This window comes from Myotis lucifugus, unplaced genomic scaffold (assembly GCF_000147115.1).
Source record: "Myotis lucifugus unplaced genomic scaffold, Myoluc2.0 scaffold_41, whole genome shotgun sequence".
In the NCBI taxonomy this organism is placed as follows: domain Eukaryota; kingdom Metazoa; phylum Chordata; class Mammalia; order Chiroptera; family Vespertilionidae; genus Myotis; species Myotis lucifugus.
The window spans coordinates 7,490,408-7,500,425 of NW_005871089.1; the positions used below are offsets into that span (position 1 = coordinate 7,490,408).

At 46.3% G+C, this 10,018-nt stretch overlaps 1 pseudogene; it reads left to right on the forward strand.

Moving 5' to 3' along the window:
- The first annotated feature begins 5,720 nt into the window (after positions 1-5,720).
- Positions 5,721-8,820, forward strand: LOC111825826 (annotated as a pseudogene).
- The last annotated feature ends 1,198 nt before the right edge of the window (positions 8,821-10,018 follow it).

Sequence of the window (10,018 nt, forward strand, 5' to 3'; positions counted from 1 at the left end):
CCTGGCCAGCCTGGGTGAGGGGCTGATGGCTGTTTGCAGGCTGGCCACACCCCCTTCAGGGTGGGGGTCCCCACTGGGGTGCCTGGCCAGCCTAGGTGAGGGGCTGATGGCTGTTTGCAGGCTGGCCAAGCCCTCCAGCGGGAGCCTCACCCGATGGGGTTGTGGCCATCCTGGGTGAGGGGCTGAGGGCCATTTTCAGGCTGGCCACAGCCCCTTCAGGGTGTGGGGGGGGTCCTGCTAAGGTGTCTGGCCAGCCTGGGTGTGTGGCTGATGGCCATTTTCAGGCTGGCCATGCCCCCCAGTGACCCAAGCTCCCAGCCTTTCCTTTTTTTTTTTCAGCGCCTCCTTGAGCGGAGCCCAGGGTGGGCTGGAAGCAGGTATCTGGGATTTATTTATCTTCTATAATTGAAACTTTGTAGCCTTGAGTGGAGCCCAGGGCCAGCCAGGGCAGGGGGGAAGCTTGGCTTCCTCCATCTCCAGGGGCAACCCAAGCCTCCTGCTCGCTCCAGCTCCGTGGCCACCCCCATTTTAGTTGGGGTAATTTGCATACTCACTTCTGATTGGCTGGTGGGTGTAACAGAGTGGCAGGGTGATGGTTAATTTGCATGTTTCTCTTTTATTAGTGTAGATAGATTTCAGGGAGAGTGAGAGAGAGAAATGGATAGAATCATCAATGATGAGAGAGAATCATTGATTGGCTGCTTCCAGCATGCCCCACTCTAGGGATGGAGCCTGAAATCTAGGCAGGTGCCCTGACTTGGAATGGAACCGTGACCTCCTGGTTCATAGGTCTATGCTCAACCACTGAGCCATTCCAGCCGGGCTCTACAATGATTTTTTAAAAAATGAATCATTTCTCCAATGATTGGGGTGTGCTCTGCTTTGCTGATGCTAAGGCACATAAGAGGCCTGGCCCATCCAGCCCTAGTTTGGTGCCTCCAGGGTGAACTCCTGGCAAACAAGACCTCATAGGTACAGAGATCCCCAGCTTTGGGGCCCAGCACACCTGGATGTGAATGTGACACCATCACTTAGCAGGCATGTACAGTCAGATCACCACTTAGTGTCTCTCTGATCCTCAGCTTATGTATCTGAATAAATGGGCTTATGGTAGTTACATTGTGGGGTTATGCATGAGGACACATGAAATAAGGCATGAAAAGGGCCTAGCACAGGATCTGACTCACAGTGGGAACTCAGAAAGTACTATGCAGGTCCTTAGCTTTCTGCAGCTCTAACCAGAAGCAGGCCTTCAGTGATGCAGCAGAATCTCTGCAACCATCTGAGTTAGACGTGGGGAAGCAGGGACAGGGGAGCAGTCTTTCCTACACTTGACCTAGCCAGGTGGCCTAAGATGGGCCCTCCATTCTTGGACCTGCCCCCTCCTCCAGCCACACTTTGTGGCTTAGTCAGGAAGTGTACACACTGGGCTTCTTAGAGTAAAACAGAAATAGCTTGGGAAATGGGGTCCACAGGAGTGGGGCATGATGGCTATATCATTTTTGGGAGGAAGCTTTTTTCCGAGGGAAACTCAGACTCAGTGGTACAAGTTGTGTGGACCATGGAAAGGCAATCCCTCCACAACCTGCTTCTCCCCAACTTTCCTGATCTGCGCCCAGCACAAGCCCCATGCCTTCTCTTCTCATTTCCCCTGACTTTGTCTACCTGGTGGCTACACACCCTCTCTCTGTTGGAGGACAGTTCCAGGCTGCCAGACAACTCTGCCTGCACAATCCCCTGAAACAAGAAGTGCCTGGAAATTTATGTCCCTTGAGGACTGGCAGTGCAGAGGTGTCAATACCTGAGCTCTCCTGGCCCTGACTAGATAAGTCTGGGGTGTCCCCAGAGCTCCCCCTGGCATTGGGCCAAAATCGCCCTCTGTGCAACTTGGCTTTATGCCATACTCTTACTTGACTTCTTTCTCTTTCCTTCCCTGTCCCACTTCTCTACTCTTCTGCTGTTCTTTTCCCTTTGGATAGTTTCCTGATAAATCCCTTTCACACCAATCCTGCATTTAATCTGCCAAAGGAAGACATACTAGTAGGACCAGCACAGTGGAGGAAAGTGTCCAGGAGAGGTCTGTCATTAGACTTCTGGGAGCTGTGTGTGCACCCACCTGCCTCTGTCCTGACAAAGGGGAAGGGGGCAGGAGGAGGAAGATAGGGCCTCTCACCTTTGCCTTTTCTGCAGCCCTGGAGTGGAGTTGCTGACTGAAGTTTCTGCTGGTATCAAATGGACACTAGACAAGCTCCCACAGAGGCCAAGGCTGGAATTTAGATTACTTCCTTCTTCAGCAGGCAATTTCTGTGAGAGTCAGAGAGCTACTGCCTATGTTGTCAAGCAGGTCACACCCATTCTACAGGCATGGCACCAGAACAATGCAGCCACAGTATGGCAGGCAGGGCAGGCACTCAGAGCTCCCTCTCAGATCCTTGGCTCCCTTCCCAGAACTCCCACTTTGGGACAAAGAAAAGAATAAATAGTGTTTTAGGTACTCAGTGATTGAGAGCCAGTAATGAATAGCAAGAATAGGGGTCAAGAGGGCAGGCTTACACACTGGAAACCAGAATGGAAGTGCAGACAGTAAACACAGTTGCTGCAAAGAGAACATGCAGCTGGGTAGCCTGGTGGGAGGGGTAAAGTTGTCCCCGCTCCCCCCCCCCCCCGCCCCGTCCATCACAAACCAACCACAGCTGGAAGGGAAGGGGGCCTGTGAGCAAGGATGGAGACAGGGCAGGGTGTGTAGTGATTAGGAGTTGCCCATTAAAGGCCCTGAACAAAACGTGAGACCCTGCAACATTCTTGGAACTTCTCCAGCAGTTCCCAGAGAGGGGTTAGCCAGGATGGGGCATGGGGTGCAGGTAGGGCTACTAAAATGCAGAACACCCTCTTAAATTTAAATATCAGAAAACAACCAATAATTTGTTAGCATATTTGTTTTCAATGTTGCATAGGATGTACCTATACTAAAAAAATTATTCGTTTTTTTTCTTTTCTGAAACTCAAATTTAACTGACTGTCCTGTATTTTCTGCTAAATCTGGCAATTCTAGGGAGGGGACAAAATGGTTGAAGAAACTGGGTATATTGATCCTGGCAGCCTACAGGGATAAATGTATTGGCTTTCAGTTTCAGAAGTGCTGTCCTGGGAGAAAGCTAGAACCAGAAGCTAGAAACAATTGCATTTTGAAATAGCAGATATATGGTCTGTTTCAGAAGACAGCAAATGGCAGAAAGAAGATACAGTGCATGCCCTGGCTAATGTAGTTTGGGTTTGTGCACTGAAGGGTCTTGGCTTCAATTCCCAGTCAAGGGCATGTACCTGGGTTGCGGGATCAATCCCCATCCCTGGTTGAGACACATGCAGGAGGCAACCAGTTGATGTAACTAGGCAATCAATGGGTCCGGGCTGCCTGTCACTATTTGAGCCAATTAAGCAGAGATGGGGTTGAATCATATATGAGCAATTATTCAATAATGCAGGCAGTATGGGAGACCAACAGGTCATCCACAAAAATCTGTTTTCCCCTCCCCCCCCTCCCCCCAAAATAAGCCAGCTGCTTATATTGGGTATAGGGACAAAGATTATATGGAAAAGTAAGAATTACAGGCATGGGAAAGTAGGCAAGTACAATTGTTACAGGCTACAGGTTACAGGTAATTCAGGCTAGGGGGTTACAGAGGATGGGTGCCTCTGGGTGCCTCTGGGACCACATTACAGGCAATAGGGGCTGGGGTTGCAAAGGCCGGGCGCCTCTGGGACCAGACTGTCTCAGCAATAAGGTTGTTAATCTAGGCAGTTCTCAGAAAAGGAGGATGGACTACAATCCGATGTTAGCTCCCATGTCCCAGGACGTACAACTCTCAGCCAGGTTAGAATGTTCTTTCTCTAATCAGAACAGAGCAACATGGTTAACAGAATATGATTAATATTTCTTATAATTATATCTACTCCCCAATATTCTATATCTGCCCCTAACATTGTGTCACTCTCACATTAATGTTTTTTTTCTCTCTTACTCTCTCCCTTCCTTCCTCCCCTTCCACTCTCTCCACTCTCTCCGAAAAGCAATGGAAAAAGTATCCCCAGGTAAGGATTAAAAAAAAAAGGATAGAGTACAGATCTGGCTTTACCACCTACTCCATCGACATGTTATAGTCACCAGAAAAGGTGTTATTGTACAGCCCCCTGAGTCAAAGGGAGAGGGTTGTGCCCTCTTTGGTCTTGTCAGTCTCATAGGAAATATTTCTAACAAGTGACACCAGACAGTAGTGTTGCAGCAAACAAATTTATTAAGGAAGCAAAGAAAACAAATCCTATATAATAAAAGCCTAACATGCTAAGTGTCGGTTGCGGGTCAGCCATTCAACCAATCAACCCCGTAATATGCTAATGATATGCTAAGGCCGCTCAACCGCTCACTATAATGTCTATAATGTGCACTGACCACCAGAGAGCAGACAGTCGACCAATCGACCAGTTGGTATGACGGGGGCAGACAGTCCACCAGTTGACCAGTTGCTATGATGTACACTGACCACCAGGGGGCAGATGCTCCGACTAGTAGGTTAGATTGCGGCTGGGGTCCAGCTGATCGGGACTGAGCAAGATGGGCCGGACATACCCTGGAGCCCTCCCGTGGTTCCTCCCTGGCTGGCCAACCTCCTGTGTCGCTCCCCGGCCCCAATCGTGCACCGGTGGGGTCCCTCAGCCTGGCCTGCATCCTCTTGCAACACAGAACCCCTCAGGGGATGTCGGAAAGCCGATTTCAGCCTGGTGGTGTAACAACCAGTCGCTATGACGTGCACCAAAGGGCAGATGTTCAATGCAGGAGTGGTCAGTGCGTTCCCACAGGAGGAGCACTGCTCAGCCACAAACCAGGCTCATGGCTGGTGAGCACAGCAGTGGAGGCGGGAGCCACGGCAGCACTAAGGATGTCCCCCAGGGAGCAGACCTAAGCCAGCAGTCGGATATCCCCCATGGGCTCCCGGACTGTGAGAGGGTGCAGGCTGGGCTGAGGGACCCCCAACCCCAAGTGCATGAATTTTGTGCACTGGGCCTCTAATTTATTAATAAAGCACAAGTGGGCACTCAGCAAATCTGAGTGTGCCCCTGATGGGTGTTCAAAGGATTTTATACTCTTCTGTCTGTGGGTTTCAAGTTTCCCCTGATGGATATCTTGGGCAACAGACTAGATTTCAAGGTCCCTTTTTTACTTTGTTGTGGCTTTCCCAGAATTTATGATAATATCTGGCGATTTTATTTTGGCAAGTCCCAACACTGCAGACTTCTTTGTTCAGTGGGTGAGATAAAGTCTCCCATTTCCCTCTTCCCCAAAACTATTGACTTTTTTGTTTACTGGATGAAATAAAATTCTTCCTTCTTTCCTTCTTCCTTCCCCCACTCCTGCCTTAGCAGCTCCAGGGTGATTTAAGCAATATATTCTCTGTTTAGGGAGAAGAGGTATTAAGCATTTACACTCAAGTGTCCTTTGTTGGGGAAGATAAGGTCTTGTAATTCACAAGCTGGCTGCAAGCTGCCCAAACTGTTTGGCCTTGTTTAATTTTCTTGTTTCAGTTTCCCTATTCCACTTGCTCAGGGATTTTTCTAGCTTCTTACTATTCTGTTACTGACATGAGGAAGAACACAGGCCCCATAGTCCACACCAGCTTGTTTTGCATCCTTACTCCCATCACATTTCTTTAGCTGGTGAATCCAGCATGACTGACCTAACTTTCTGGTACATGTCTGATGAGAATGCAGAGGCCAGTTATCTCCCTGTTATTCCACCTGTGCTTATGGGAGCAGAGAAGGTGAGGCAAAGCCCTAAGACCATGCCCACTAGGCTCACCATGCTGCCCAGATACATCCCTGTGAGGCTGTTGCTCCATCTAGCCAGACATGTAGCTCTGGGCATCCCTGAGACCCTGTCTGGAAAGGAAATGCTTCTGCACAGCCACTGGCTTCAGGAACTGGCTTCAGAAGAGGCTGAGGCCCTTCACTTTGGCCCTGGGAGCCTCTGTAAGCTTCAGCCTTGTCGGAGAAGGCAAAACCTCAAAATAAACATTCTACTTCAGGCCTTGCTGACCACAACCTGCAGTCACCTAGCGCATAGGCCCAGGGCTATGAGAGCACTTGTGGGCCATGTACTCCAATCACCCCACACCCCCGCCCCAATGTGCATGTGAGGAAACTTAGGCCCCACAATAGGAAGGTATTTGATCAAGGCCAGTCCAGGACTCCATGGCCAAGCAGGGGCTCATGGCCTCTGCTCAGTGATCAGTGGCCTGCTATACATGACCCCAAGTCTTAGAGCCAACTTACATATACTGTGTTAGGAACCCACACAATAACCCAGAAGATATGTCTCAGTCTCTATTGCTTTATGCCCCCACATACAATGGGACAACGGAGGCAGACAAAACTGCAGATACTTGCCTGAAGCTGGTGAGTGGCAGGGCATGGTCTAGGGCTCTGCCTCACCTTCTCAGATCCCTAGCTGCAAGTTTACTGCGCCCCCATTCCCTTCTCTTTCTGTCTATATTCCCAGCTCTCTGCTGCCAGTTTTCCCCAAGGCATCCCAGGCTTCACCCACAGAAGCCCTTCTTTCGCCATTGACCCTCTGACATCCCTCTGTTGTGTTCCAGTGATCTATATGTTCTATGAATTTTGTTCTTGGGTTAGTACCAGGCGATTTTGGTTACAGTGGTTTGATAGTATAACTTGAAACCTGTTATTGGGCTTCCATCAACTTTGTTTTTTTTCTCAAGATTGCTGCAGCTCTTTGGGGTCTTTTATGGTTCCATATAAATTTTTGGAGTATTTGTTCTAGATCTGTGAAATATGCTGTTGGTATTGTAATAGGGATTGCATTGAATCTGTAGATTGTCTTGGGTAGTATGAACATTTTAATAATTTTGATTCTACCAATCCATGTACATGGTATACTCTTCCATTTGTTTATATCTTTTACTATCTCTTTTTTCAACATCCTATAATTTTCCAAGTACAGGTCTTTTGCCTCCTTAGTTAAGTTTATTCCTAAGTACCTTAATATTTTTTATTGCAATGGTACATGGGATTGTTTGTTTAGTTTCTCTTTCTGAGAATTCATTATTCTATCTAATAAAGAAGGACTATGCTAATTGACCCTCACACCATCACAAAGATGGCAGCACCCACAGCCAATAAGGAGGGAATATGCTAATTGACTGCCCCACCCTCAAAGATGGTGGTGCCCACAGCCAATAAGGAGGAAATATGTTAATTGACTGCTACGCCCTCAAAGATGGCAGCACCCACAGCCACAAGATGGCGGCACCCAGTCCCCTCAGCCCCACTGGGGTGCCTGCCTCCAGAGTCCCCCAGTCCCCTTAGTCCCCCAGCTGCCAGGCTGGCCTGAGGTGCAGGCAAGTCTCGGATGGCGGCTGCCCAGCTGAAGCTTGAGGTGCAGGCAAGCCTCGGCTCTCAGCTGCCCAGCTGCCCAGGGCTGGCCCGAGGTTCAGGAAGCCTTGGATGGCAGCTGCCCAGCTACCCAGGGCCTCCTGAGGCTCAGGTAACCAGGGCCAGTCGAGGCTTGTGCTGCTGGCAGTGGCAGCAGCAGAGGTGTGATGGGGCCGTCACCTTCCCCTGATCACTGGGTTGCCTCCTGACCCTGAGGGCTCCCACACTGTGAGAGGGGGCCAGCCTGGCTGAGGGACCCCCCTCCAGTGCATAAATTTTCATGCACCAGGCCTCTAGTTGATTATAATGTAAATGACATAGAATCTTGTCCTTTCTGCAAAACACAATATTCCAGAATAACAATTACAGTTATTATAAGTTGAAGCATATAATAATCTATTTTAATAATATGCATATATAAATAGAATATAGTCATTATTTCTTTGACAAAGCTTCCCATGTACCTTAAGTGTAAAATTTTCCTTCAAAAGGAAAGAAAACAGAGTCGATGCTGAAAAATCTATGTTGTCAAAACTAAAGCAAGAGTGTGCTGCTGCTTTTACCAACAAACTGGAAGGCATGTTCAAGGACATGGAGCTCTCCAAGGACATCATGGTTCATTTCAAGCAGTATATGCAGAATCAGAGTGACCCAGGCTCTATAGATCTATCAGTAAATATACTTACTATGGAATACTGGCCAACATATACACCTATGCAAGTACATTTAACTCCAGAAATGATTAAACTTCAGGAAGTATTTAAGATGTTTTATCTTGGAAAGCATAGTGGTCGAAACTTCAATGGCAAACTACATTGGGACATGCTGTCTTAAAAGCAGAGCTTAAGGAAGGAAAGAAAGAGTTCCAGGTATCCCTCTTCCAGACTCTGGTGTTTCTCATGTTCAATGAAGGGGACGAATTCAGCTTTGAAGACATAAAAATGGCCACTGGGATAGAGGACAGTGAATTGCGGAGAACATTACAGTAACTGGCCTGTGGCAAAGCACGAGTTCTGATTAAAAGTCCCAAAGGAAAGGAGGTAGAAGATGGAGACAATTCATTTTTAACAGAGATTTCAAGCACAAGTTATTTCGAATAATGATCAATCAAATTCAGATGAAGGAAACCATTGAAGAGCAAGTCAGCACCACTGAGAGTGTGGTTAGGACAGACAGTATCAGATCGATGCTGCTATCATCAGAATAACGAAGATGAGAAAGACTCTGGGTCATAATTTTCTAGTGTCTGAATTGTATAATAAGCTGAAATTTCCAGTAAAGCCTCGATATTTGAAAAAGATAATTGAATCTCTTATAGACAAAGACTATATGGAGAGAGATAAACACAAACCAAATCAGTACCATTACATGGCCTGATTCATCAGACAGCTGTTTTCTCTCAGTGAGACACTGGAATGTATCTCCAGAGCAGTGAAAAACCTCTGTGCTGTTTTCAGGGTTTTCTGGGATTGAGCCAGCACAGATACTTTGGATTTGAAGGAAAGGAGATGATTCTTGGATACCCCTTCACAAGGCTTAAGGATTTGCAAATGGCATATATATCTTCTCACCCTCCAGTTCTTCCTCTTGTTCTTTTAGGCATTTAAGTTGTTTCCATTGCTCTGTGCAGAATGACATTGGGATTGGACAAGAATATACCGGTTAAATGAGGTTCCTTTGTAAGGTGGTGTTCTTGTGGCAAAAAAAAAAAAAAAAAAACCCTGAAAGTTTGGTTTGTTTTTGTGTGTATGATCATGAATGCACAATAAAAAGACCCTCTATGCTGCATTCTTTAGCTACAGAGATTACTTAGGTATTCCTGAAGATAAGTTATTTTAGTTGATGAACTTTTAGATTAAAACAAGAATTGTTTTAATTGGTGAATATTAAGAAAAAGTCAGTGTTAAAAACTTGCTTATTAATTATGCAATCTAAATACTGGCATCTGTTTTTCATTTATTTTTAAAAAGTTTTAAACTTTAATGACTGATTTATCTATAATGGGGTTTCTCAGTGAGATCTCTGATTGCCAAGAGGACATCGGGTCTGATGTGTTTGGAGCAATGAACCCATCAGCGTCTTTATTTCCACTGAATTATTTGTGAATTTTCTTTTTATGCTTTTGGGGGGATAGTGTGTTTGTGTTTATCATTCTAAGATTGAGTCTAAAGTCCCTGTATTTTGCATTTGGGTAACTGCTGTTTGATATTTTTTTAGTTGCAGTATTTGTATGAATGGTATAATAAAGTTTGGTTTTGTTCTTATAGTCACACACAGGTACAGTCGTCATTCTCTGTGCCATAACCACTGTAAAATGTTTTATAGGAGACTTAAAATCTTTATTGTGAAGTAGAGGTTATTTTGTCAAAAGATTAAAAGGATTTCACTGGCAAAAAAAGAGAGAGAGAGAGAGAGAGAAAACAAATCCTTGAGGCATTTCAGGGCCTATTGGAATAACCTAATGCCAATTCCAGGTAAAAAACAAACAAAACAAAACAAAAAACAAAACACACACACACACACACACACACACACACACGTCTCTTAAAATTCAAACCCTGGGAAGATTATCAAA